At 47.3% G+C, this 25,108-nt stretch overlaps 1 protein-coding gene across 4 annotated transcripts in view; it reads right to left on the reverse strand.

Annotated features, from left to right (window-relative positions):
• st3gal5 (ST3 beta-galactoside alpha-2,3-sialyltransferase 5) overlaps positions 1-25,108 on the reverse strand; it is a 219,366-nt gene that overhangs the window by 103,193 nt on the left and 91,065 nt on the right. Inside the window, exon 1 of one of the 4 annotated variants that reach the window (XM_078223724.1) lies at positions 14,378-14,774. The exons of 1 other annotated variant lie outside the window; for it this stretch is intronic. The gene's annotated coding sequence lies outside the window, so the exon portion shown is untranslated. Of the gene's footprint in view, positions 1-3,430; positions 3,983-14,049; positions 14,082-14,377; positions 14,775-25,108 lie in introns of those variants that run through there. 2 more of the 4 variants (XM_078223733.1, XM_078223744.1) reach the window with 2 other exon arrangements.

The raw sequence follows: 25,108 nt of genomic DNA on the forward strand, positions 1-25,108 counted from the left end.
TGTTAAGAGGAGAAATCTCCCACGCTAAGGTTGGGTTTTGAAGCGGGCGCTAAGAGGCACAGGCACTCAGGGTGCAAGGCACGGACAGTGTAAATCGGGTAACAACACAGACTCTGAAGGGACGAACAACCTCAGAGTCGATACAGTTACTAATTATAACAGGGGCTTTGATAACAGATACATATGTGTAAGTGTTGAGGAAGAGGGGACCCAATCCATCCTGACCAAGAGACACAACGATGGAGAATCCATTAGGGACCCGGGCGGAGTTTGATAACCTTGTTCGTCTGTTGGGAACACCACAGCCCATAGCAGGGAACCAGGGAGCTGAAACTCCCTTTTTGGGGTAACGGATCAACCTTGCTAGGGGAGGTGGTGGCCAAGCGGGAGGCGTTGTACTTAAAGGGGCTGGGGACAGGGGCCGACAAACCCACTAAAAGACCAGCACACATCCCAATAAGACAACACAAAATAGACCAAGCGTGAGGTGTCAGGAATAGTTGGGGGAGCACAGGGGAAGAGACCCACTGGGACCCCACTACGAGACCCTACAGCAATACAGACGGTGCTGGAGCAGTATCAGTGACAGGAGATAAGAGAGAGAGAGTTGGGGCACTTTTACTGTTGGAACCAGCATACGGGGGTTGCAGGACTGCTAGACAGAAAAATGGCAGACCACGTTATTGAGGGAGAAACTGCAGTAGCTCTCATTTTTAAGTATCTGTTAGCCAGAGAAGCGATTGTTGCAAAGATGAAACGGAACGGGTGGAACGCATCACAAACTTTGGAAGATCAGAGAAAGTGGGTAGACGGAGTTAAACGGGACAAAACAAAAGTAATGGGAGTAATGTTAGTGACCCAGTTAGCTGGACTAATTGAGAAGGTAAATGCCTCCATGGAGGAGAGACACAAAGAGACAGAACAAATTAAGGTATTGCAGGAGAGAATGAGGGAATTAGAACACAGAAGCCACACTGCGGAGATAACGCAATGTATGAGCAAATGCTCCAGCTCGAATTTGGATTCCTATAAATATCCATAGCAAATGTATAACTATTGAGATCAACGTGGCCAAGCACTGTTTCTAAGCTGGCTACGGGGGTCTCCCCGGGTTCCCAGTAATTGTACAATAAAGAAAAACGCTTTGAACCTTGCCTTGCGACTCGACTTCCTTGAATGCACTGGTACAGGGATTTTTCCCTACAACAAGGGGTAGCATTGGTAGCTGTGCAAAGGAGTGATCTAATCGAGTGTAGTGCATCAGGGAGGACCTCTTGCCAGCGGGTGACTGGAAGACCTTTAGACCTCAGAGCTAGTAAAACGGCCTTCCAGACTGTCGCGTTCTCCCTCTCTACCTGCCCGTTCCCCCTGGGGATGTAGCTGGTGGTCCTACTCGAGGCTATGCCTTTGGAGAGCAGGTACTGTCGCAGCTCATCACTCATAAAAGGAGGATCCCCGGTCGCTATGGATATAGCTAGGGAAACCGAATAGGGTGAAGAGGCTGTTGCAGGGCCCTGACGACCATGGCCGAGGTCATATCCGGGCAGGGAATAGCGAAGGGGAAACGTGAATATTCGTCAATGACGTTGAGGAAGTATGTGTTGCGGTCAGAAGACGGGAGGGGGCCTTTGAAGTCGACGCTTAGGCGTTCAAAAAGGCGGGTGGCCTTTATGAGGTGTGCTCTGTCTGGCCGATAGAAGTGCGACTTGCACTCTAACCAGACACTGCCAGGTCTGCGCATAGACCAGACTTCCTCAAATGGAGTAGGGCAGGTTACGGGCTTTAATGAAGTGAAAAAACCTGGTGACCCCCGGGTGGCAGAGGTCGTTGTGGAGAGTCTGCAATTGGCCTATTTGTGCGCTGGCACATATTCCCCGGGACAGGGCGTCTGGGGGCTCATTGAGCTTCCCCTGCCGATATAAGATGTCGTAATTGTAGGTGGAAAGCTCGATTCTCCACCTCAATATTTTATCATTTTTGATCTCTCTTTTTCTTAAACATGAATGCAACTGACCATTGGTCTGTGAGTAGGGTGAATCGTTTACCAGCTAAGTAGTGGCGCCAGTGCCGTATAGCTTCCACTATGGCTTGGGCCTCCTTTTCGACAGAGGAGTGTCGAATTTCAGTGCCTTGGAGGGTTCGTGAGAAGGCGGCCACGGGTCTGCCCGCCTGATTAAGAGTGGCGGCTAGGGCGAAGTCAGATGCATCGCTCTCCACCTGGAACGGGATGGATTCGTCTACAGCGTGCATCGTGGCCTTTGCGATGTCTGCTTTGATGCGGTCGAAGGCCAGGCGGGCCTCTGCCGTCAGGGGAAAAGAGGTGGATTTGATGAGCGGACGGGCTTTATCCACATAATTGGGGACGCATGCGGTCGGGATCGGGACCGATGACCCCATTTTCCGCAACACAACCAAGGATGGCGAGGCGGTGTGTGCGGAATACGCACTTCTCCTTATTATAGGTCAGATTTAAGAGTGTGGCAGTGTGGAGGAATTTGTGGAGGTTGGTGTCGTGGTCCTGCTGATCATGGCCGCAGATGGTGACGTCATCCAGGTACGGGAAGGTGGCTCGCAGCCCGTTCTGGTCTACCATTCGGTCCATCTCACGCTGGAAAACAGAGACCCCGTTGGTGACGCCAAAGCGGACCCTAAGTGTTAGAGGTGACCATCCGCCTCTAAGGCAGTATATTGGCGGTCTTCCGGGCAGTTAGGGAGCTGGTGGTATGCAGATTTTAAGTCGATGGTGGAGAACACCCAGTATTGCGCAATCTGATTAACCATGTCAGATATGTGGGGAAGGGGATACGCGTCCAGCTGCATGCAGCGGTTAATGGTCTGACTGTAGTCAATGACCATGCGATGTTTCTCCCCAGTCTTAACAACGACTACTTGGGCTCTCCAGGGGCTGGTACTGGCCTCAATGATCCCCTCCCCTCGGAGCCGTTGTACTTCAGACCTGATAAAAGCTCTGTCTCCAGCACTGTACCGTCTGCTCTTGGTGGCGATGGGCTTGCAGTCGGGGGTGAGATTTTCAAACAGTGAGGGAGGGGTAACTTTAAAGGGTCGAGAGGCTGCAGGTGGTGCGCGATGGGCAATCTAAGAACTGCTGATTGCAAACGGAGAGCGGGAGAAAAGGCCCATTATACTCCATGGTGACGCTCTTAAGGTGACACAGGAAATCTAGCCCCAGGAGTACGGCAGCGCAGAGTTGTGGCAGCACAAGGAGCCTGAAATCTTTGTACACTGTGCCCCGTACAGTCAGGGTCGCCACGCAGTACCCGAGGACATCCACCGAGTGGGACTTTGAAGCCATGGAGATAGTTTGCTTCACTGGCAGTACCGAAAGGGCGTAGCGACTCACTATGTTAGGGTGAATAAAGCTCTCCATACTCCCACAGTCAAATAAACAGTTTGTAGTGCAACCATTTACCTCGATGTCCATCATGGACCTGGCGAGTTGGCGAGGCCTGGATTGGTCCAGCGTAATCGAAGCCACCGTTGGATTTTGCGACGCGGCTGACGGCGTCCAAGATGGCGGCCCGCACGGTTCACACACGGCTGATGGCGCCCAAGATGGCGGCCCGCATGGCTCACTCCCAACGCTACTGGGCTTGGAGGTCGATTTTGCCCTGCATACCTTCACGTAATGGCCCTTCTTTCCACACCCGGAGCAGATTGCATCCTTCGCTGGGCAGCGTTGTCAGGGGTGCTTCCCCAGGCCGCAGAAGTAGCACTTCGGGCCTCCAGAGACTGCCGCAGCGGTCGGGTCATTGGTGGGACGTGGCGTGGCATAGGTCTGCAGCCCTCCCTAGTACAGAGGTGGCGGCAGCCGCGGTGTCCACGATGCGCCCCCATGGTCGGGGGTGTAGGCCTCGAGATTACGGAAGGCCACCTCTAACGAGTCGGCAAGCGCCACAGTCTTTTGTAGGTCCAGCCCACCCTGTTCCAGCAGTCGTTGTCGGATATAGTTTGACCTGATACCCGTGACATAGGCATCTCTGATTAAGTCTTCAGTGTTTTGGGCGGCTGTTACGGCCTTGCAGTTGCAGGCTCTGCCAAGGGCTCGCAACGCACGCAGGAATTGATCGCCCAATTCTCCTGGCTGTTGTCTGCGACTAGCCAGAAGATGTCTGGCGTAGATTACATTAGACTGTTTGTTGTACTGGCCTTTTAAAAGTTCGATCGCATCCTTGTAAGTTTCAGTGTCTCTAATCATCGAGAATACTCGATCGCTTACCCAGGCGTGGAGCACGTGTAGCTTGTCGGTTTCGGTCCGGACAACGGAGGTGGAGAGGAAAGTTTCAAAACATCGCAGCCAGTGATCGAAGCTGTTAGAGGCTCCTACAGCTTGAGGATCCAATTCTAGTCTATCTGGTTTTAGTATCTGCTCCATCCCAAAACTTTTGCTAATAAAATTGATGCACTATCAATCAAGCAAAGACTAGTTTGTATGCAAGAACAAATAGGCTTTTATTAGCAAAAGACTTGGAGCACACCCATGATGATGAACTGGTCCAGAGCTGAGGCAGGGGGTGGGGAGCAGTCACCTTTATACCTGGACCGGGGGGTGGGGGGGGGGAGGAGTCCCAGGCAGGGGCATGTCCAGGCATGTCACACACACACAGGCAATACGCTAACAGTGGTTTACCACAATATGCAACGGTCATGGAGTGATCATGTGATACAAGCTTGTACATGTTTTTTTTCATGGTCTTTACTCGGAGTGGTTGGGGTGTGGAATGGACTGCCTGCTATGATAGTGGAGTCAGACACTTTAGGAACTTTCAAGCAGTTATTGGATAGGCACTTGGAGCACACCGGAATGATAGGGAGTGGGATAGTTTGATCTTGGTTTTGGACAAAGCTCAGCACAACATCAGGGCCAAAGGGCCTGTACTGTGCTGTACTATTCTATGTTCTATGGTTACTTGAACTTGGGATTTGTAGAGCCATACTAGCTGCTGGAATGAGTAGCTGGCGCACTCTCTCTCTCCCCTTCTCTACAATATTCCATCTAAACTTTGAATTCTGTTTTGCCGAGTTAGAAGTGTGCATACATTCCTACAGCAGGAATAAACCACTGAAATCCATTTGATTTCAACAACTTTCCAGGTGAGGGCAGCAGAGCGGCAGAGCTGATTGGCTGTTGCAGGCAGCTTTGCACAGGCGCAGTCATTTCTACCAGAATGTGGTCTGTTGACTAGCTATTGTACAGGGACAGCTAAACCCCAAACACTACTTCAGAGTTTCCCTCCCTACCTCCTTCTCTAACCAAAAAAGACGCCGGGAGGGCCACAAGCAAGGGAAATGTTAGTTGAGATTCTTTTATCCTTTTACCTGTATACGGGCAATATGACAGCTAGGGTAATGGTATGCTCCTCCTGCCAGATGTGGGAAATTAGGGAGCAATCTAGTCTCCCTGACAACTTTATCTGCAGGGAGTATGTCCAGTTGCAGCTCCTCACAGACCGCATTGTTCGGTTGGAGTGGCAGGTGGATGCACTGCGGAGCATACAGGATGTGGAGATGCCGACGTTGGACTGGGGTAAACACAGTAAGAAGTTTAACAACACCAGGTTAAAGTCCAACAGGGCCTGTACCAAATAAACCTGTTGGACTTTAACCTGGTGTTGTTAAACTTCTTGCTGAGCATACAGGAGGCAGAGAGTGTGATAGACACCAGTTACAGGAAGGTTGTCATACCACAAGTTCAGACAAGTAGATGGGCGACTGCCAAGAGTGGCAGGCAGGTAGTGCAGGAGTCTCCTGCAGCTATTCCCCTTTCAAACAGGTATACCATTTTGGATACTGTTGAGCGGGATAGCCTGTCAGGGGAAAATACCAGCAGCAGCCAGGCTGTGGCACACCTGGTTCTGCTGCAGAGCAGGGTCAGGCAAAGAGCAAGTGAGCAGTAGTAATACGGGACTTGCTAGTTAGAGGCATAGACAGGCGTTTCTGTGGCTGCGATCGAGACTCCAGAATGGTGTATTGCCTCCCTGGTGCCAGGATTAAGGACGTCTCTGAGCGGTTGCAGGGCATTCTTAAGGGGGAGGGTGAGCAGCCAGAGGTCGTTGTACATATTGGTACCAACGACATAGGTAGGAAAAGGGATGAGGTCCTGAAGTGTGAATATGGAGAGTTAGGCAGAAGGCTAAAGTGCAGGACGTCGAAGGTAGTAATTTCTGGACTACTATCGGTGTCACATGCTAGTGAGAGTAGGAATAGGAAGATTAGGCAGATGAATGCGTGGCTTGAGAGCTGGTGCAGGGGGCAGGGATTTAGATTTTTGGATCATTGGGATCTCTTCTGGGGAGGGGATGACCTGTTCAAGAGGGATGGGTTACAGCTGAACTGGAGGGGGGCTAATATCCTGGTGGGGAGATTTTCTAGAGCCACTCGGGAGGGTTTAAACTAGTTTGGCGGGGGGTGGGGGGGCCCAAAGCAGTGAGGGGGCAGAAGAGAAGGTTGAGGACAGCACAGGAGTTAAAGAGAGCACATTAATTAGTAAAGGCAGTGTCAGTAATCCTAGTACCAGACAGATCAGGCAAAAGCAGAGTAGAGAGCAAGGGAAGTCCAGATTAAACTGCATTTATTTCAATGCAAGAGGCCTGACAGGCAAGGCAGATGAACTCAGGGCATGGATGGGTACGTGGGACTGGGATATTATAGCAATTACTGAAACATGGCTAAGGGAGGGACAGGACTGGCAGCTCAATGTTCCAGGGTATAGATGCTATAGGAAAGATAGAACAGGAGGTAAGAGAGGAGGGGGAGTTGCACTTTTGATTAGGGAAAACATCACGGCAGTACTGAGAGGGGATATATCCGAGGGTTCGGCCACTGAGTCTATATGGATAGAACTCAGAAATAAGAAGGGGGAAATCACTTTGATCTAGCTGTACTACAGGCCCCCAAATAGTCAGCGGGAAATTGAGGAGCAAATATGCAAGGAGATTCCAGTTAGCTCCAAGAAAAATAGGGTGGTAATAGTAGGGGATTTTAACTTTCCCAACATTGACTGGGACAGCCTTAGTATTAGAGGGTTGGATGGAGAGAAATTTTTTAAGTGTATTCAGGAGGAATTTCTCATTCAGTATGTGGATGGCCCGACTAGAGAGGGGCCAAAACTTGACCTCCTCTTGGGAAATAAGGAAGGGCAGCTGGCAGAAGTGTTAGTGAGGGATCATTTTGGGACTCGTGACCATAATTCTATTAGTTTTAAGATAGAAAATGATAGGTCTGGCCCAAAAGTTAAAATTCTAAATTGGGGCAAGGCCAATTTTGATGGCATCAGGCAGGAACTTTCAAAAGTTAATTGGGGGAGTCTCTGAGAAGGCAAAGGGACATCTGGTAAGTGGGAGGCTTTCAAAAGTGTGTTAGCCAGGGTTCAGGGTAAGCACATTCCTCTTAGAGTGAAGGGCAAGGCTGGTAGAAGTAGGGAACCCTGGATGACTCGGGATATTGAGGCCCTGGTCAAGAAGAAGGAGGCACATGACATGCACAGGCAGCTGGGATCAAGTGAATCTCTTGAAGAGTATAGGGGGTGTAGGAGTAGAGTTAAGAGAGAAACCAGGAGGACAAAAAGGGGATATGAGATTGTTTTGGCAGATAAGACAAAGGAGGATCCAAAGAGCTTCTACAAATACATAATGGCTCAAAAGAGTAACAAGGGAGAGAGTAGGGCCTCTTCAGGATCAACAAGGTCACGTGTGCACGAATCCACAAGAAATGGGTGAGATCCTAAATGAATATTTCTCATCAGTATTTACTGTTGAGAAAAGAATGAATGTTAGGGAACTTGGGGAAATAAATAGTGATGTCTTGAGGAGTGTACATATTACAGAGAAGGAGGTGCTGGAAGTCTTAAAGCACATCAAGGTCGATAAATCCCCGGAACCTGATGAATTGTATCCCAGGACATTGTGGGAAGCTAGGGAGGAAATTGCGGGTCCCCTAGCAGAGATATTTGAATCATCAATAGTCACAGGTGAGGTGCCTGAAGATTGGAGGGTGGCAAATGTTTTGCCTTTGTTTAAAAAGGGCTGCAGGGAAAAGCCTGGGAACAACAAGCCAGTGAGCCTCACATCTGTGGTGGGTAAGTTGTTGGAAGGTATTTTGAGACACAGGATCTACAGGCATTTAGAGACTCAAGGACTGATTAGGAACAGTCAGCATGGCTTTGTGAGTGGAAAATCATGTCTCACAAATTTGACTGAATTTTTTGAAGGGCTAACCAAGAAGGTAGATGAGGGCAGTGCAATTGATGTTGTTTACATGGACTTTAGCAAGGCCTTTGAAAAGGTACTGCATGGTAGGTTGTTGCAAAAGGTTAAATCTCACGGGATCCAGGACAAGGTAGCTAAATGGATACAAAATTGGCTTGATGACAGAAGCCAGAGTGTGGTTGTGGAGGGTTGTTTTTCAAACTGGAGGCCTGTGACCAGCAGTGTGCCTCAGGGATCAGTGCTGGTTCCACTGTTATTTGTCATTTATATTAATAATTTGGATGAGAATTGTAATGGAAAATTTTAACATAAAGAACAAAACAGACCACAGGTCAGGATGGCCAAGCTTGGGCTAGTTCAAGAAGAAGGAACTAAAATGATTAAAACTTAAGGTTGAGCAGCCGCACAAGGGAGCGGTTGACTGATTAAAACTGGCTGAATGAGGAAGATAAGGGAAATACAGCAAAGGAAGAAAAACAACTTCCTAATACGGAATGAAAAAGTACTGATATTGCATTAGCTCATTACTGCCTGTGTGTCTGTGTAGCAAGCTAGTAGAATAGGTATAAAGACTGTCATTTGCTGCACTCGGGCGCGCCTTCCCCCCCCCCCACTCCCTCAAGTGGCTGGAGGAACGCGACCTCTGCAGAGTAAAATAAACGTTGTTCCTATCCATGACTGACTGTCTCTGAATCCTATTTTTCCACCACAGAATATAGGAGGCATGGTTAGTAAGTTTATAGATGACACCAAGATTGATAGCATAGTGGACAGTGAAGAAGGTTATCTCCGATTGCAACGAGATCTTGATCAATTGGGCCAGTGGGCTGACGAATGGCAGATGGAGTTTAATGTAGATAAATGCGAGTTGATGCATTTTGGTAGATTGAACCAGGGCAGGACTTACTCAGTTAATGGTAGGGTGTTGGGGAGAGCTACAGAACAAAGAGATCTCGGGGTACAGGTTCATAGCTCCTTGAAAGTGGAGTCACAGGTGAACAGAGTGGTGAAGAAGGTATTCAGCATGCTTGGTTTCATTCAAGGATACCTGTCTGGCTTAATTCTTACAAACTTATGCCGTCAAGTACATACGGAATTGGTGGTACAGCATCCATTTTAAAATTCAGAGTCTCTGCTCTATCGAAACAGGAAGGAAAATCCAATCTATCCCTCCTCACCTGATTGTAACACCCAATATGAAAAAAAAAGAGTGCTACATCAAGTGAACGATGCTGTGAACATCACAGCCAGAGTGAAGTGGAAGAACTGATATGTCAGCAGATTATGGGAAGATGTAAAAGCAACAGGGTTGGTGTGATGGGCGCTATTAACTTCCCCAACATAGACCGGGATTCCTTTAGTGCCAGTGGCTTAGACGGGGCAGGGTTTGTTCAGTGTGTCCAAGAGTGCTTCTTGAGGCAATATGTAGATAGTCCAACTCAGAAAGGGGTTATCTTAGACCTGGTTCTGGGAAATGAGCCCAGTCAGATGGTTTTGTAAGAGGGAGGTCGTGCCTTACAAATTTGGTGGAGTTTTTTGAGGAAGTGACAAAAACGGTCGATGAAGGAAGGGCCGTGGATGTCGTCTATATGGATTTCAGTAAGGCATTTGACAAAGTCCCACATGGCAGGTTGGTTAAGAAGGTTAAGGCTCATGGGATACAAGGAGAAGTGGCTAGATGGGTGGAGAACTGGCTTGGCCATAGGAGACAGAGGGTAGTGGTCGAAGGGTCTTTTTCCGGCTGGAGGTCTGTGACCAGTGGTGTTCCGCAGGGCTCTGTACTGGGACCTCTGCTATTTGTGATACATATAAATGATTTGGAAGAAGGTGTAACTGGTGTAATCAGCAAGTTTGCGGATGACACAAAGATGGCTGGAATTGCGGATAGCGAAGAGCATTGTCAGGCAATACAGCAGGATATAGATAGGCTGGAAAATTGGGCGGAGAGGTGGCAGATGGAGTTTAATCCGGATAAATGCGAAGTGATGCATTTTGGAAGAAATAATGTAGGGAGGAGTTATACAATAAATGGCAGAGTCATCAGGAGTATAGAAACACAGAGGGACCTAGGTGTGCAAGTCCACAAATCCTTGAAGGTGGCAACACAGGTGGAGAAGGTGGTGAAGAAGGCATATGGTATGCTTGCCTTTATAGGACGGGGTATAGAGTATAAAAGCTGGAGTCTGATGATGCAGCTGTATAGAACGCTGGTTAGGCCACATTTGGAGTACTGCGTCCAGTTCTGGTCGCCGCACTACCAGAAGGACGTGGAGGCATTGGAGAGAGTGCAGAGAAGGTTTACCAGGATGTTGCCTGGTATGGAGGGTCTTAGCTATGAGGAGAGATTGGGTAGACTGGGGTTGTTCTCCTTGGAAAGACGGAGAATGAGGGGAGATCTAATAGAGGTATACAAGATTATGAAGGGTATAGATAGGGTGAACAGTGGGAAGCTTTTTCCCAGGTCGGAGGTGACGATCACGAGGGGTCACGGGCTCAAGCTGAGAGGGGCGAAGTATAACTCAGACATCAGAGGGACGTTTTTTACACAGAGGGTGGTGGGGGCCTGGAATGCGCTGCCAAGTAGGGTGGTGGAGGCAGGCACGCTGACATCGTTTAAGACTTACCTGGATAGTCACATGAGCAGCCTGGGAATGGAGGGATACAAACGATTGGTCTAGTTGGACCAAGGAGCGGCACAGGCTTGGAGGGCCGAAGGGCCTGTTTCCTGTGCTGTACTGTTCTTTGTTCTTTTGTTCTTTGATTGATATCTCAGTGGGGGACCATTTTGGTAACAGTGATCACAATTCTATAAGTTTCAAGATATTTGTAGAAAAGGATAGTCCCAGAGTGAAAGTACTAAACTGGGGGAAAGCTAACTACAACAGTATTGGGCAGGAGCTAGGGAAGGTAGACTGGGGGCAGCTGTTTGAGGGTAAATCCACATCTTAAACGTGGGAGTCTTTTAAAAGTCAGTTGTTAACAACTGAGGACAAGTATGTCCCTGTAAAAATGAAGGCTAAAGATGACAAGATTCAGGAACCTTGGATGACGAGAGATTGTGAGCTTAGTGAAAAAGGAAGCATACATACATTTCAGGAAATTGAAAACGGAGGAATACAAAGATAGCAGGGAAGAGCATAAACAGGGACTTAGGAGGGCAAAAAGGGGCCATAAAATGTCCTTGGCAGGAAGGATTAAAGAATCCATAAAGGAGGAAGAGGGTAGCTAAGGAAAGGGTAGGTCCACTCAAGTGGAGAGAATGTGTGTGTGGAGCCAGATGAGATGGACAAGGTCCTAACAAGTGCTTTGCATCAGTATTCACAAAGGAAAAGGATGTGGTGGATTGTGAGTGCAGAAAGGTTGATGTTGACATTCTAGGACATGTTGAGATAAAAAAGGTGGAGGTATTGGAGGCTTTGAAAAACATTAAGGTGAACAAGTCCCCAGGGCCAGATAGGGTCTATCCCAGAATACTGAGAGAAGCGAGAGGAGAAATTGCGGCCAAAATCTTTATATCCTCTTTAGCCACGGGTGAGGTACCAGAGGATTGGACAGCAACTGACATTGTTCCTCTGTGTAAGAAGGGCAGAACAGACAATCCAGGAAATTACAGGCTTGTGAGCCTTACATCAGTGGTGTGGAAATTATTAGAGAAAATTCTTAGGAACAGGGCATACTCACATCTGGAAGAGAATAGGCTTATTAGCGATAGGCAACATGGTTTTGACAAGGGTAGGTCGCGTCTCACGAGCTTGATGAGTTCTTTGAGGAAGTGATAAGAAAAATTGCCCAGGGCAGTGGATGTTGTACACATGGACTTTAGTAAAGCCTTCAGTAAGGTTCCTCATGGCAGACTGATACAGAAAGTAAAGTCATATGGGATCCAAGGTGAGCTGGTAAGATGGATACAAAATTGCCTTGGGCATAATAAATTTGATCTGATTAAATTTACAGATGATACAAAAATTGGGGGAGTTGGGGACAGTAAGGAGGATTGTCAGAGGATACAGCAGGATATAAATCGGCTGGAGACCTGGGCCGAAAGATGGAATTTAACCCGGACAAATGAGGTGATGCAATTTGGAAGGTCTACTGCAGAAGAAAAGTATACGGTAAATGGTAGAGCCCTCAGAAAGATGAGCATACAGAGGGATCTAAGCGTGCAGATCCACAGTTCCCCGAAGGTGCCAACTAAGGTGGACAAGGTGGTCAAGAGGCATATAGCATGTTGGCCTTCATCGGTAGGGGCGTTGAGTATGGGAATTGGAAAATCATGTTGCAGCTATACAAGGTTTTGGTTAGGCTGCATTTGGAGTATTGTGTACAATTCTGGTCGCCACACTACTGGAAGGATGTTGATGCATTGGAAAGGGTGCAGAAGAGATTTGCCAGGATGTTGCCTGGAGGATATTGTCTATGAACAAAGGTTGAACAAATTTGGATTGTTTTTATTGGAGCATCGGAGAATGAGAGGGGACTTGATAGAGGTTTACAAGATTATGGCAGGCTGGGATAGAGTGGACAGTCAGTGTCTTTTTCCCCAGGGTCAAAGGAGGGTCAATCACTTGGGGGCACAGGTTGAAAGTGAGAGGGGAAAGCTTAAAAGAGATACAAGGGGCAAGTGTTTCACACAGAGGGTGGTGAATGCCTGGGACATGTTGCCGGAGGTGGTGGTGGAAGCAGATTCAAGCAGATCAACGTTCATGAGGCATCTGGATAGATACATGAACAGGGAGGGAATAGAGGGATGATGGACCAAATGGAGGCAAGAAAATATTAGATTAGAGAGGCATCTGTGTCAGCACAGATTTGGTGGGCTGAAGGGCCTGTTCCTGTGCTGTACTGTTCTTTGACATATACTATGAGACTAAATTATTTTCAGAGGATCGATGCAGACTCAGGCTGAATAGCCTTCGACACTCTAGGGATTCTACAGATCACCATAAAATGGAGACAGGTTTAACTTTGTTGGTAGCTCTATAATGCAACAACAACCACAAGAGATTGCTTTGCTTCCTTTGGCAGAGTCAGGTGAGCTGATCATCTGCAATTTAGTGCTACATCCTCTGTCCTTGATCAACACCAGTATGCATAGATTTCACAAGTTTTCAACCTACAGGTCTCTATCTAATGTTTGTATTTCATATTGAAATTTCACCAAACCCACACACAATGCCAGCTGTAAGAGGGGAAAGGCAGGTCTTCAACAAGAATTACAAAGCACTGGGTGAAACAGCACCCACATCAATTTATCATTGTCAGTGATAAAATACTTCCATTGCAATCTTACCAACAATATGTCAAATTAAAACGTGAAGCATTTGTGCTGATTTTGCTTCGATACTATCTTGACTTGGAAACGCAAAAAAAATGCAACAATAATGTATTTTAAAAAGATCAGTTCAGTAGGCACTCAAGGGTTGGCGTTTCAGTTCTTCAAGGACAAGTCAATTAAGAATGTCAATCGAAAGGTTCGTTTGCTATGCCACGATTTGCTATCGATATTTCTTGCTACTTTGCAGACGAGATTATACATTCGTAAGCATAAACACACACACAGTCCAGTCCCACTGCCTGGTAACACACCAAATACTAGGGTTGAATTAAAAGCCTTCGGGCTTTTCCCAAAGCAAATTTTGAACAACATTGCTGCGAAGCCATGTCCAGCCAGCCTGTGTGTGACGGGCGGCGATACAAGAAGTGAACCGACAACTCTAATCATTCATTTTCTGTAGCAATCAGAGGACAAAACGGGAAGAAATAAAGAAAAGCGCATTGAGCCGGGGGTGCTGTCGGATGCAAATTTTTTTAAAAAGCAACAAACCTTGGGACCAAAAATAAATCCTCTCCTTTGCATTGGAAACCGCGGGGATGTTCCACTCAGCAATTTTTCTCCTAATTGTGGACGAATGATAAGATTTATCTTGAATTAAAACGCACGATTAGCCACATGTTTTTTTTTCCAATCGTGTTTCGGGGACAAGCCTGCTTGCTTTTATTGGGATCGGATGAAAACGAATAGGCAATTGAATTGCGTGATAAATTCGTTCTCGCCTGTCTGAAAAGAGGCTTAAAAGGGTCAACTGGGGGGGGGGGGGGGAACCACCCACCATTTCATTGTACATCTTCCTCCCCCCTCCCCTCCCCTTTACCTGCTGTTTCTGCTCCCGTTGTCTCTTCATAATAGTACCCAAGTCAGTCACACGGCGGTCTTTTGGCCGCCCCGGCGACATTTTCCTCGCTTTTATTCTTCATTATTCCATTGAAGCGAGGGGGAAAAGGTGCGAAGGATTTCACTGCCGCCGCTTCACACATGAATTTTTGTTTCTACATCAGAGGAGCCCCTCATATTAATTGTTCCTAATTTAAAAGAAATAAACGCTAAACCTATAAATTCATCCCTGTCCTGGAGCAACACTACAGACAGGGGATGTGAGGGTGGTTGTTGCACCTTAGGGAGTTAGAGAGGGAGGGCGGGTAAAATAACCGTCGTCGATGAGCTGTGGGATTGGGGGGGGGCGGGGCGAGGTGAAGGACATTCTCCCGGGGGGGGGGGGGGGAGGGAGGGAATATTATGACGCTCCCGGTGATTGACATATAGCCGCTCCAATAGGAGCTTGAGTCTCTCTGAGTCCCTGCTGTTTGATTGACGGGAATTGTGGGGTCGGCAAAAGGGGGGCGGGTCTTAAAGAGGGGCGCGTGCGGCTGGCGGTTGGATGGGCAGGTGTGTTGGTGGCAGGTTTTAAGCCGTGCGCCTGGAGTCCTGACTGACTTGATTTATTACCGTTACATACTGGTGGTGGACAGTGAAAAGTATTGTTTCTTGCGTGCTATGCAGACGAAGCATACCTTGCACAGAGAAGATGATGTGGAGATGACGGGCGTTGGACTGGTTCGGTAAGAAGTCTCACACTACAACACCAGGTTAAAGTCCAACAGGTTTATTTGGTGGCACGAGCTTTCTGAGCGCTGCTCCTTCAGGCGAGTGCTTCATAGAGAAGGGAAGGGGAGAGTGCAGAATGCAGTGTTATAGTCATAGCTAGGGGTGGAGGGAACGATCAACTTAACGCGAGGTAGGTCCATTCAAAGGTCTGACGGCAGCAGGGAAGAAGCAGTTCTTGAGTCGATTGGTACCTGACCTCTGACTTTTATATCTTTTTCCCGACGGAAAAAGGTGGCAGAGAGAATATCTGGAGTGTGTTGGGTCCTTAATTATGCTGGCTGCTTTGCTGAGGTAGTGAGAAATGTAGACAGAGTCATTGGATGGGAGGTTGGTTTGCGTGATGGACTAGGCTACGTTCATGACCTTTTGTAGTTTCTTGCAGTCTTGTGCAGAGCAGGAGCTATACCAAGCTGTGATACAACCAGAAAGGATGCTTTCTATGGTGCATCTGTAAAACTTGGTGAGAATCGGAGCAGACATACCAAATTTCCTTAGTCTTCTGAGAAAGTAGAGGTGTTGGTGGGCTTTTTTAACTATAGTGTCGGCATGGGGGGGACCGGGATCAGGAAGCTTTAAAACCATCTGATTTGTGGGGGTGGGGTGGGGGTGGGGGGTGGGGGAGGGAATGACGACTATGGCAATTGATTGAAACATAAATTGTGTTAAAAAATATCTTAAATGAAAGGAATCAGTTCTTTCTGTCATGGCAGGATTGTTCCAAGTGAATAATGGTGTGTGGAGATTGAATGTGGAGATGCAGCTGAGTGAGATCCTTTGCAGCACCAGCAGCTTCCAACAGGGTGAAACCAAGCAAATGCTCTCTTCACATCGGATTTTTTTTTGGGGGAAATAAATGACAACAACGCAAGGCTGCAGCGCAGAACCTGCATTCAAGTTTTAAGGTTTAAAGTTTATTTATTAGTGTCACAAGGAGGCTTACATTAACACTGCAATTAAGTTACTGTGAAAATGCCCTAATCACCACACTCATGCGCCTGTTTGGGTAACACTGAGGGAGAATTCAGCATGGACAATGCACCTAACCGGCATGTGTTACAGATTGTGGAAGGAAATCGGAGCATCTGGAAGAAACCCACGCAGACACTGGGAGAGCGTGCAGACTCCACACAGACAGTGACCCAAGTTGGGAATCTAATCTGGGTCCCTGGCACTGAGGCAACAGTGCTAACCACTGTGCCAGATCGCAAGAAAGAGGAGCTCTGCGGCCTTTTGGCTAACATTCAACATCCGATCAAGCCCAAGGTCGGGTGCAACGCCTCATCAGCTTGGATCTTGTTTGTCTCTTTTGTGGAGACCATGAATTGGGTTTTGGGAGCAAGCAAGGAATGTATTCGGGTCTGCCCCTCCACTCTGAGCATTGGCTTTAACTTTAAGGATAGAATAAAAAATGTTAAATTTTTAAAAAAGGAGCAGCCATTAAGCCCTTCTAGCCTGCTCTGCTGTTCAGTAAGATCATGGCTGATGTGGTCATTATTCCACTTTCCTGTCTGTCCCCCATAATCCTTGACTCCCTTCTTCTTTCGGCTCCTTCCATCTTACTTCAGATTGTCACAATGCTGGTTGTTCACCCTTCTCCATCTCTTCCTGTCAATTACCCATTCGTTTTCCAATCCTGCTGCTGTTAAGTCTCTCACCACTACATTTCTGTGACAGAAAATACTGGAATAATTCAGCAGGTCTGGCAGCATATGGAGTTCTATAGAAGGGTCATAACGGACTTGAAACATCAACTGTATTTCTCTTTCCACAGTTGCTGCCAAACCTTCTGAGTTTATCCATAATTTTCTGCAGGCAGATAGATGGGTGACCGCCAGAAGGGGCAGGCAGTCAGTGCAGGAATTCCCTGTGGTCGTCCCCCTCTCTAACAAGTACATCATTTTGGATACTGTTGGGGGAGATGGGCTATCAGACGATAACAACAGCAGCAGCCAAAGCAGTGGCACCACGGCTGGCTCTGTTAAGCAGGGAGGGACAAAGAGGACTAGAGCAATAGTTATAGGGGACTCTATAGTTAGGGGTGCAGATAGGCGCTTCTGTGGACGTGAAAGAGACTCCAGGATGGTATGTTGCCTCCCTGATGCCAGGGTCCAGGATGTCTCTGAACGGACAGAAAGCATTCTGAAGGGAGAGGGTGAACAGCCCGAGGTTGTGGTACATATCAGTACTAACGACGTAGGTAGGAAGAGTGATGAGGTCCTGCAGCAGCAGTTTAGGGAGTTGGGTAGAAAGTTAAAAATCAGGACCTCTAGGGTTGTAACCTCAGGATTACTCCCTGTGCCATGTGCTAGTGAGGCTAGGAATAAGAAGATAGTACAGCTCAACACATGGCTAAACAGCTGGTGTAGGAGGGAGGATTTCAGATATCTGGACCACTGGGGTCTCTTCCGGGGCAGATGGGACCTGTACAAGAAGGGTGGGTTGCATCTAAACTGGAAGGGCATAAATATTCTGGCCAGGAGGTTTGCTAGTGTCACACAGGAGGATTTAAACTAGTTTGGCAGGGGGGTGGGAGCCAAAGCAAAGGTGAATTAGCTGAAGGAGAACCAGAGAGTAGGGCCAGTCAGACTGAGCGAAACAGCAGGCAGGGTGGGGTTGCTAATCAAAGAGGGTCTGGTGGACTGAAGTGCATTTGTTTCAATACGAGAAGTGTAACAGGTAAGGCAGATGAAATTAGAGCTTGGATTAGTACTAGAAACTACGATGTTGTTGCCATTACAGAGACTTGGTTAAGGGAAGGACAGGATTGGCAGCTTAACATTCCAGGATACAGATGTTTCAGGCGGGATAGAGGGGGATGTAAAAGGGGTGGGGGTGTTGCACTACTGGTTAAGGAGAATATCAAAGCTGTACTTCGGGAGGACATCTCGGAGGGCTCATACAGCGAGGCAATATGGGTAGAGCTCAGGAATAGGAAAGATGTAGTCACAATGTTGGGGGTTTACTACAGGCCACCCAACTGCCAGCGGGAGATAAAGGAACAGATATGTAGGCAGATTTTGACAAGGTGTAAAAGTAACAGGGTTGTTGTGGTGGGAGATTTTAACTTCCCTATATTGACTGGGACTCACTTAGTGGATGGGGCAGAGTTTTGTAAGGAGCATCCAGGAGGGCTTCCTGAAACAGTATGTAGATAGTCCAACTAGGGAAGGGGCCATACTGGACCTGGTATTGGGGAATGAGCCCGGCCAGGTGGTCAATGTTTCAGTAGGGGAGCAGTTCGGGAACAGTGACCATAATTCAGTAAGCATGAAGGTACTGATGAATAAAGATAAGTGTAGTCCTCAAGGTGCTAAATTGGGGGAAGGCTAATTACAACAATATTAGGCAGGAACTGAAGAATGTAGATTGGGGGCAGATGTTTGAGGGCAAATCAACATCTGGCATGTGGGAGGCTTTCAAGTGTAAGTTGATAGGGATTCAGGACTGGCACATTCCTGTAAGGATGAAGGGTAAGTATGACAATTTTTTGGAACCTTGGGTAACGAGAGATATTGTGAGCCTAGTGAAAGAGAAAAAGGAAGCATTTGTCAAGGCTGGGAACTCACAAAGCAAGGGTGGAATACAAGGAAAGTAGAAAGAAACTTAAGCAAGGAGTAAGGAGGGCTAAAAGGGGTCATGAAAAATCATTGGCCAGCAGGATTAAGGAAAATCCCAAGGCTTTTTATACATATATAAAGAGCAAAAGGGTAGCCAGGGAGAGGGTTGGCCCACTCAAGGACAGGGGAGGGAATCTTTGCGTGGAGCCAGAGGAAATGGGTGAGGTATTAAATGAGTACTTTGCGTCAGTATTTACCAAAGAGAAGGACTTGGTGGACGATGAGTCTGGGAAAGGATGTGTAGATAGTTTGAGTCATGTTGAGATCAAAAAGGAGGAGGTATTGTGGTTCTTGAGAAACATTAAGGTAGACAGGTCCCCAGGGCCTGATGGAACTATACCCCAGAATACTGAGAGAGGCCAGGGAGGAAATTGCTAGGCCCTTGAGAGAAATCTTTGTATCCTCACTGGTTATAGGGGAGGTACAGTAAGAAGTCTCACAACACCAGGTTAAAGTCCAACAGGTTTATTTGGTCAGATGGAGTGGATATCTGTTCTCCAACAGTGCACAGAGACACAGAAATCAAGTTACAGAATACTAATTAGAATGCAAATCTCTACAGCCAGCCAGGTCTTAAAGGTACAGATAATGTGGGTGGAGGGAACATTAAACACAGGTTAAAGAGATGTGTATTGTCTCCAGACAGAACAGCTAGTAAGATTCTGCAAGATCAGGGGGAAAGCTGTGGGGGTTACTGATAATGTGACATAAATCCAACATCCCGGTTTAGGCCGTCCTCATGTGTGTGGAACTTGGCTATCAGTTTCTGCTCAGCAACTCTGCACTGTCATGTGTCGTGAAGGCCGCCTTGGAGAACGCTTACCTGAAGATCCAAGGCTGAATGCCCGTGACTGCTGAAGTGCTCCCCCACAGGAAGAGAACAGTCTTGCCTGGTGATTGTCGAGTGGTGTTCATTCATCCGTTGTCGTAGCGTCTGCATGGTTTCCCCAATGTACCATGCCTCGGGACATCCTTTCCTGCAGCGTATCAGGTAGACAACGTTGGCCGAGTTGCAAGAGTATGTACCGTGTACCTGGTAGATGGTGTTCTCACGTGAGATGATCCGGCACATCTTGCAGAGGTTGCTGTGGCAGGGTTGTGTGGTGTCATGGTCACTGTTCTCCTGAAGGCTGGGTAGTTTGCTGCAGACAATGGTCTGTTTGAGGTTGCGTGGTTGTTTGAAGGCAAGAAGTGGGGGTGTGGGGATGGCCTTGGCGAGATGTTCGCCTTCATCAATGACATGTTGAAGGCTCCGGAGGAGATGCCGTAGCTTCTCCGCTCCGGGGAAGTACTGGACGACGAACAGTACTCTGTCCACCGTGTCCCGTGTTTGTCTTCTGAGGAGGTCGGTGCGGTTTTTCGCTGTGGCACGTCGGAACTGTTGATCGATGAGTCGAGCGCCATATCCTGTTCTTATGAGGGCATCTTTCAGCGTCTGGAGGTGTCTGTTGCGATCCTCCTCATCCGAGCAGATCCTGTGTATTCGGAGGGCTTGTCCGTAGGGGATGGCTTCTTTTACGTGTTTAGGGTGGAAGCTGGAGAAGTGGAGCATCATGAGGTTGTCCGTGGGCTTGCGGTACAGTGAGGTGCTGAGGTGACCGTCCTTAATGGAGATGCGTGTGTCCAAGAATGCAATCGATTCCGGAGAGTAGTCCATGGTGAGTCTGATGGTGGGATGGAACTTGTTGATGTCATCATATAGTTGTTTCAGTGATTGCTCACCATGACTCCCAAGGAAGAAAATGTCATCGATGTATCTAGTGTATAGCATCGGTTGAAGGTCCTGTGCGGTGAAGAAGTCTTGTTCGAACCTGTGCATGAAGATGTTGGCATATTGAGGTGCGAATTTTGTCCCCATGGCTGTTCCATGTGTCTGGATGAAGAACTGGTTGTTGAAGGTGAAGATATTGTGGTCCAGGATGAAGCGCGTGAGTTGTAAAATTGCATCTGGAAACTGGCAGTTGACGGCATTGAGTACTGAGGCCGTTGCAGCAATGCCATCCTCGTGGGGGATGCTGGTGTAGAGTGCCGAGACATCCATTGTGATGAGGAGTGCTCCTGGTTCAACTGCTCCATGTGTGTTGAGTTTCTGTAGGAAGTCCGTAGTGTCGTGACAAAAGCTGGGGGTTTTTTGTACAATGGGTTTCAAGATGCCCTCGACATAGCCGGAGAGGTTCTCGCACAGGGTTCCATTTCCTGAAACGATGGGACGGCCGGGTGTGTTTGCCTTGTGTATTTTTGGGAGGCAGTAGAGATCTCCAACGCGTGGAGTACGTGGGATGAGAGCACGGAGGGTGCTCTGAAGGTCCGGATCAAAGGTTTTGATCAGAGTGTTGAGTTGACAGGTGTGTTCTTTGGTCGGATCTGTGGGTAACTGTCTGTAGTGTTCCTCGTTGTTCAGTTGTCGGTACACTTCTTTGCAGTAATCCGTTCTGTTCAGTATGACGATGGCCCCTCCTTTGTCTGCTGGTTTGATGACAATGTTGCGGTTGGTCTTGAGAGCGTGGATGGCGTTGCGTTGTACTTGGGTGATGTTCGGTGCTGTCTTGTGAGTGCGGCTGATGAATTTGGTGTTGACGCACCTCCTGATGGCTTGGGCATACATGTCAAGTCGAGGGCAGCGGCCTTCCGGAGGAGTCCAATTCGACTCTTTCCTCTTCGGTTGCACTGCGGATCTCTCTGTCTGCTGTTCCGGTTCATTAGCTGTCTCATTGTGTTCGCTGTTGGCCTCTTGGGGTTTGTGGAAGAACTCCTACAGCCTCATTCGCCTGATGAATTCCTCTGTGTCTGCTGCGAGACTGATGGGGTATATTTTGGTAGTGGGGCAAAAGTTGAGCCCTCGGCTGAGAACTTCGATTTCATCTGGCTGAAGTGTGTAGTCACAAGTTGACAATGGACTTTCCTGCAGTGGTACCGTTTTCTACTGTGGTACCGGGGGAGGTCCCAGAGGATTGCAGAATAGCCAATGTTATTCCTTTTGTTTAAGAAGGGTAGCAAGAATAATCCAGGTAATTACAGGCCGGTGAGTCTTACATCAGTGGTAGGGAAATTATTGGAGAGGATTCTTCGAGACAGGATTTATTCCCACTTGGAAATAAGTGGACGTACTAGTGAGAAGCAACATGGTTTTGTGAAGGGGAGGTCGTGTCTCACGAACATGATCGAGTTTTTCGAGGAAGTGACGAAGATGATTGAAGGTAGGGCAGTGGATGTTGTCTACATGAACTTCAGTAAGGCCTTTGACAAGGTTCCATGGCAGACTGGTGCAGAAGGTGAAGTTGCATGGGATCAGAAGTGAGCTGGCAAGGTGGATACAAAACTGACTCGGTCATAGAAGACAGAGGCTAGCTGTGGGAGGGTGCATTTCTGAATGGAGGGCTGTGACAACTGGCGCTCCTCAGGGATCAGTGCTGGGATCTTTGCTATTTGTAATATATATAAATGATTTGGAGGAAAATGTAACTGGTTTGATTAGTAAGTTTGCGGACGACACAAAGGTCGGTGGATTTGCGGATAGCGATGAGGACCATCAGAGGATACAGCAGGATATAGATCGGTTGGAGACTTGGGCGGAGAGATGGCAGATGGAGTTTAATCCGGACAAATGTGAGGTAATGCATTTTGGAAGGTCTAATACAGATAGGAAATATACAGTAAATGGCAGAACCCTTAAGAGTATTGATAGGCAAAGGGATCTGGGTGTATAGGTACACAGGTCACTGAAAGTGGCAATGCAGGTGGAGAAAGTAGTCAAGAAGGCATATGGCATGCTTGCTTTCATCGGCCGGGGCATTGAGTTTAAAAATTGGCAAATCATGTTGCAGCTTTATAGAACCGTAGTTAGGTTGCACTTGGAATATAGTGTTCGATTCTGGCCTCCACACTACCAGAAGGATATGGAGGCTTTGGAGAGGGTACAGAAAAGATTTACCAAGATGTTGCCTGGTATGGAGGGCATTAGCTATGGGGAGAGGTTGGAGAAACTTGGTTTGTTCTCACTGGAACGACGGAGGTTGAGGGGCAACCTGAAAGAAGTCTACAAGATTGAGAGGAATGGACAGAGTGGATAGTCAGAAGCTTTTTCCCAGGGTGGAAGTGTCAATTACTAGGGGGCATAGGTTTAAAGGAGATGTACGAGGCAGATTTTTTACACAGAGTGGTGGGTGCCTGGAACTTGTTGCCGGGGGAGGCAGTGGAAGCGGATACGGTAGTGACATTTAAGGGGCAACTTGACAAATACATGAATAGGATGGGAATAGAGGGATATAGTCCCCGGAAGGGTAGGGGATTTTAGTTAAGTCGGGCAGCATGGTCGGTGCAGGCTTCGGGGCCAAAGGGCCTGTTCTGTGCTGTAATTTTCTTTGTTCTTTGTTCTTTCTGTCTTTTTCAGATTTCCATCATCCGCAGTATTTTATTTTTAATACATTTTTCTATCTAGTCTTAAACTTTCCTCCTCTCCCTGACAATCTATTTCTGTTCTGCCCAGCATCTGCATCTCATGAGTATCCAGTTGTCGTTCCTTTCTTTGATATTGGCAAGTTTTTGCCCTAAATAGAAGGCCAGTCTCACAAACGTAGATTCTTCCTTTCTGTTTGAGCAATACTTTTGTATCACATAACATTCCACTGTTGTTCTTCAGGTAGCCCAATCAGAGTTGATCAGTTTCTTAATTTTTCCTTTCATCTTCTGCTCCTAGTGATCCCAGGTATCTGAAACAACTTGTTCCTAGTCTTCACTCATAATCTTTACACACTCCCTCTGCTCCTATTCCCGAGGCTCATACTGACAGCTCATATTTTGAGTCTTTTGTCTACTGACCTTCATATTTGTGTCTTACAGTGCTTTTTTCCAGATGCTTAGTCATGTTTCATTTTTAAAATTTCATTCATGGGATGTGGGCATCGATGACTAAGCCTGTATTTAGTCTTCTTAGCCTTTTCACTCCTTGACAGAGCATAGGCCATAGACAAATTCTCTCCATCCAATCCTATTTTGGGCCAAACTGTCTACTTTTTGCCATATATAGCCCTCTGCTCTCATCCCCTTTTCTGTATCTCACCTCCATGCATTTCTTGGTCTACCTTGCAATCTCTTGTAGGTTCCATGTGAGAGCTTGCCATGTAATGTTCCACGACTTCCACAAAGTATGGCATATCCAATTCCACTGCATTTATTGCCCTTGAGAAGGTGGTGGTGAGCTGCCTCCTTGAACCACTAAACCCATTTAGTGTAGGTACATCCACAGTGCAATTGGGGAAAGAATTCCAAGATTTTGACCCAGCAACTGTGAAGGAACGGTGATATTTTTCCAAGTCCGAATGGTAAGTGGCTTAGACAGGAACTTCCAGTTGATAGTGTTTTCATGCATCTGCCTCTCTTGTCCGTCTCGATGGTAGTGCTGTTGGATTTGGAAGGTGCTGCCAAAAGAGACTATGTAAAGTTGAAGTGCATGGGACTGCGGATAGTGTCGTGAGATGGATCGAAAGCTGGTCAGCAAAGAGTTGGCATAAATGGGTATTTTTCCGATTGGCAGACAGTGACTAGTGGGGTACTGCAGGAATCTGTGCTGGGACCCCGACTGTTCACATTATATATTAATGATTTGGATGAAGGAACTAAATGTATTACCTCCAAATTTGCAGATGATACAAAGTTGGGTGGGAGGGTTACCTGTGAAGAGGATGCAGAGATGCTTCAGTGTGATTTAGACAGGCTGAGTGGGCATATGCATGGCAGATGCAGTATAATGTGGATAAGTGTAAGGTTATTCAGTTCAGTAGCAAAAATAGAAGGGCAAATTATTATTTGAATGGGTGTAAATTGAGAGACGTGGTTACTCAGTGAGAATTTGGTGTCCTCGTGCATCATTCACTGAAAGTAAGCGTGCAAATACAGCAGGCAGTAAAAAAGGCAGATGGTATGTTGGCTTTCATAGCAAGAGGATTTGAATATAGGAATAGGGATGTTTTATTGCAATTGTATAGGGCGTTGGTGGGGCCACACCTGGAATATTATGTGCAGTTTTGGTGCACATCTTATCTTAGGGACGATGTCCTTGCTATAGAGAGACTGCAGCAAAGGTTTTCCAAACTGATTCCTCAGATGGTGGTGTCGAAATCTCAACTTCCAAGTTTGACTTTAACACACACATATTATCACAAGATACTTAACTGACAAATTGTCTTTATTTACTTGCTAGCACAATGGTTCAGAGATACCACGCCGCCGGACAAAGAAAATCATCCTGTTTTATACAATTCTGCAGCTCAGTCAGTTGGACACAATCCAATCAAAAGTGTTACAAATGACGTACTTTACATATT

This window comes from Mustelus asterias, chromosome 1 (genome assembly GCF_964213995.1).
Source record: "Mustelus asterias chromosome 1, sMusAst1.hap1.1, whole genome shotgun sequence".
In the NCBI taxonomy this organism is placed as follows: domain Eukaryota; kingdom Metazoa; phylum Chordata; class Chondrichthyes; order Carcharhiniformes; family Triakidae; genus Mustelus; species Mustelus asterias.